This window comes from Salvelinus namaycush, chromosome 11 (assembly GCF_016432855.1).
Source record: "Salvelinus namaycush isolate Seneca chromosome 11, SaNama_1.0, whole genome shotgun sequence".
Classification (NCBI taxonomy): Eukaryota; Metazoa; Chordata; class Actinopteri; order Salmoniformes; family Salmonidae; genus Salvelinus; species Salvelinus namaycush.
The window spans coordinates 20,521,076-20,526,057 of record NC_052317.1 but is presented as its reverse complement, the minus strand read 5'-3'; positions in this window follow the sequence as shown (position 1 = coordinate 20,526,057).

Below are 4,982 nucleotides of genomic sequence, written 5' to 3'. Positions count from 1 at the left end.
TTTCCCTCTGTACACATACGCGATGATCATGATCCACACGACACGCCCCTACAGTATCCCTAGGAACACTGCACTCAAGGACGCAGAAGCACTGCTCGAAAGCGCTCGCAGACCGTCATTCAGATTTTTTTTTTAACCCATGACAGGTTATGACTCCACACTGTCACAACTTCTGTGTCACAACATTTAGATCACACAAATCATATGCAGTATGCAACGCAATGCTATAGAGCCCTCAAACTCAACTCTGGACCTCAAAGCCAGTTCCACTGGGCTTTTTCTTTGTTCCCTTCTTATCAGGGACTGATTTAGACCTGGGACAGAAAACCAGCAGGCTCGGGACCTTGTAGGGTAAGAGTTGAATACCCCTGCTATAGAGGTTTTGTCATTTGTAAGAGTAATGAGTAATGAATGAAGGATTTAATACATTTATATATTTTCTGATCTTATTGGTGTGGGTGTGTATCTACCTTGTCTAAATGTTTAATGAGTAACCCATAGTGTTCTCTCTGATCACCATCAGTTACTCTCTGTGAGTCTCACAACAGAAGTAGATGGCACAGGCAGGAGCAACACTCATGTCCATCGCCTGGCAACCATATATCCTTCAGATCAGACCAGTATCATGCCCCTGGGTCCGGGTTGCAACAGCTTGTGTGCTTGTGAAACATCAATACAGAATAGTTATCATGCAGGCCTCTACAATGCTTTATTATTGGTGGTTGCCTGCTTAAAGTCATATGCTGTCAATCGGTGCGGCTTCAGACAGTCAAGCTATTGGAGCTGATCTGTTCTTCACAGTTGAGATTGTCACTGGCAATTAGCGCAAAGTCCTTTCCGGGCAAGAGTGTCTGCTGGCATCATGCTTGACTGACACTTCTCCCTGGTACCTGTTTAGTAACAGTGTTTACTCATTAGGTGTGCTTGCTGAACACAAAGCACAACTCTTGATTTCTTACAAAGTCATATTTAGATGTGCTTGCTGAAGGCAAAGCACAACTCTATATTTCTTACATAGTCATATTATTATTAGATTTCTTTAGCCAGCTCTAGAGCTTAAATCTCTGGAGTTTAAAGATTTAAGACTGCCCCAAATTTATACTTTTTGAACTATAACAATATTTAAATTATCTCCCAATGCATTTCAAAAAAAGGCCTATAGACTTGAATGGTCCAAAAAAAAGCTACAATTCTCGACCTTTCTCATACACGTTTAAGCTATCAACAACAAACCAACATTGAGATGTTCAGACTGGCCCAACTTAGATTTCTTGTCAAAGGATATATGATACTATGTATACCTTTGGAACTATACATTTTAAATTTGCATAAATTAACATGGGTTCGAATGAGAACCATAGGAATACAGTGGTTGTTATTCTAAATGGCCCTGCCCCTACAAGCTACAAGAACAACTTTAAAACGTTCTGTCACGACTCCCACCGAAGGTGGTTCCCCTGCCTGTTCGGGCGGTGCTCGGCGGTCGTCGTCGCCGGTCTACTAGCCGCCACCGATCCCTTTTTCCTTTTCTGTTAGTTTAGTCTTATTAGTTGCACCTGTTCCTGTTTGTTTCTTGATTTTTGGTCTATTTAAGCCTGTTAGGCCCGTTTAGGTTTGTGCGTGATTATTTGTGTTCTCTGTCGGTTGTGGATGTGGATGTGGATGTGGATGTGGATGTGGATGTGGATGTGGATGTGGATGTGGATGTGGATGTGGTTTCATTGTTCTCCGGATCGTTTGCCCTGTGTTTGGGCTGGTCAGTGTTTATGCGCCCTGTATTTGGCGTGACCGTTTTGAGCCGGAGAAATACATCTACAAATCACTGAACCCTCTGCTCTTTGCGCCTGACTCCTACCCACCACTCCTAGTAAACCGTGACACGTTCAGGTTATCCTAACTTCAAATTCTCTAAAACCAGAATGATACAAAATAATATGAGAATATTGCTCCTACTGGAAGATGAGGAAAAATGAGACCTTTCCATCTACGTGATCATGCTGATATCGGAGGAGCTTGACATCGATATATCAACGTAGGATCTGGAGTGATGCCATCGGATCAGCGTGAAACAGAAGAACGCTAAAAATCCTTGCATGGTCATCTTCAAGCTGTGGAACTATAAGACCAAAGTCAACATTCTGAAGGCACAGGAGGGAAAGGAAGTCAAAATCCATGGTCAGTCCATTAGATTCTTCCAGGACCTGTCTGCCAAGCTGAGGAAAAAACACAAGAGATTCATTCCGATCAGACAGTCACTGGAGGAAAAAGGTATCAAGTCTCAACTCCGATTCACGACAGTACTATGGGTATGAAAGGGAACACATAAAAAGCGATATGTATACTAGGCTGCATACAGTGATGCCCAAGACCAGTTTATCATAAATTGAGACAATACAATCTACACTCTATTGTCCCCAAGTAACTATTCTTCTCTAGGAGGTAATGATAGAATTAGCCGTTGCCAATGAGATACATGGACACGAAAAGACAATATAAAAGAGGAAGTCAATAATTGTAAATAATTGTCCTATGGATGTGTGTGTGAGTGTGTGAGTGGGTGTATGTGTAGGTGGTGTATGTGCATATGAATGGGAGAGAAGGAGAGTGAATATGTGTAGGAGGGCGGGCGGGAGAGAATGGGTGTGCTGAGGTATAGGGTGTATGTTGTGTGTGATTGAAGGGGAATGGATCAGTAAGTAAATGTATAGAGGGGTGTAAATGTGTCTGAGACGGAGGTTGGGATAAACTAGACCTGGGTGGGTAAGAGAGGGTAAGGATGGGAGGTGGTGATAATCTTGGCTTGTAGGAGCAAGAGTTTGTAAGGATGGGTGGGTGGTACTACATAGCTATATGGAATTGTTTTAAGAAATATATATGTACTGTATAAAAAAAATTGTTTGATTCCAAATTATTTTTGGCCTTACTTCTATTAGCCCATGCCAACGCATTGAATAGCAGATTCACTACATGGAACAACAGATAGTCCCCCCAAAAAATCGAAAGGAAGTTTGTTTGGAAGAGTCTGTTCTATATCTGAGAGAAATAAGAAAGATCAGGAAACACATTTTTTACATGTATTTAACCCCTTCTTTTTGGCACTAAACAGTCTCTCTCTCTCTCTCTTTATATATATATATATATATATATATATATATATATATATATATATATATATACTTCCATTCATGTTTTCAACCGGTACTGTGGGACCTTCAGACCAGTCTTGTGAGGCCTGTGAGCATCCTACAGCAAAACAACAAACACGTACGTGTTCGTGAGTCTCACCTGTCATTTTGGAGTCCATTTTATTGTATATAAGAATATGTTTCTAAATATTTCTTCACTAATGTGGATGCTATCATGATTACGGATAATCCTGAATTAATTGGGAATGAGTGAGAAAGTTAGACGCACTCCCAAGACATGCTAACCTCTCACCATTACAATAACAGGGGAAGTTAGCATTTTTGGGGGGTATGATATTTGTGCGTCTAACTTTCTCACTCATCATTATTCATGATTCATTCAGGACTTTCTGTAATCATGGTAGCATTCACATTAATGTGGAAGTGTTTGGATTTTTTTTTCTTCTTATTTACAATAAAAGTGACTCTAAAATGACACAATACATGATTTACCATTAATTTCTATTGGGCACAAAATAATCTGAAACACAACTAAGACAAACAGCAAATTAATCCAACAAATTTGTATAGTCATTGCATGCTATGAATATGGGACCAAATACTTAACTTTTTACTACTTTAATACACATATAAGTGAATTTGTCCCAATACTTTTGCTGCCTTAAAATGGGGAGACTATGTACAAAAGTGCTGTAATTGCTAAACGATTCACCCGATAAAAAAAAATAAAAATAACCTCAAATTAAAGCTGACAGTCTCCCAAATTTTGTGATATCCAATTGCGATCTTGTCAAGTCTTGACCTTCGCATCTTCCGAGCCCGGTGAGGAGTTGCAGCGATGAGACAAGATCGTAATCACAAAATTGGGGAAAAAAATTAAAAAAGGTACAATAGGGTTGTGGATCAGAAAACCAGTCAGTATCTGGTGTGACCACCATTTGCCTCATGCAGCGTGACACATCTCCTTCACGTAGAGTTGATCAGACTGTTGATTCTGGCCTGTGGAATGTTGTCCTACTCTTCTTCAGTGGCTGTGAGAAGTTGCTGAATATTGGTGGGAACTGGAACACGCTGTTGTAATCCACACCAAGTGAAATCACTGCAACACTTAAGCTGCAGTCAGTTTCAGAATGGGTGGAAAGAAATAAGTTAGAAATATGTTAGTTTCAAAAACTAAAAGCATTATATTTGGGACAAATCATTCACTAAACCCTAAACTTCAACAAAATCTTGTAATGAATAATGTGTAAATTGAGCAAGTTGAGACTGAACCCTGGATTGTAAACGGTCATGGTCAAAACATATTGATGCAACAGTAGCTAAGACGGGGACAGGTCTGTCCATAATAAAGCGCAGCTCTGCCTTCTAATCAACGCTATCCACAAGGCAGGTCCTACAGGCCCTAGTTTTGTTGCAACTGGACTACTGTCCAGTCGTGTGGTCAGGTGCCACAAAGAGGGATTTAGGAAAATTACAATTGGCCCAGAACAGGGCAGCACGGCTGGCCCTTAAATGTACATGGAGAGCTAACATGAATAATATATATGTCAATCTCTCCTGACTCAAAATAGAGGAGAGATTGACTTCATCACCATTTTTTGTTGTGGGAAGTATTGACATGTTGAATGCACCGAACTGTCTGTTTAAACTACTAGCACACAGCTCAGACACCCATACCCCACAAGACATGCCACCAGAGGTCTCTTCACAATCTCCAAGTCCAGAACAGACTATGGGAGGTGCACAGTACTACATAGAGCTATGACCACTTGGAACTCTATTCCAAATCAAGTAACTAATGCAAGCAGCAAAATCAGATTTAAAAAACATAAAAAG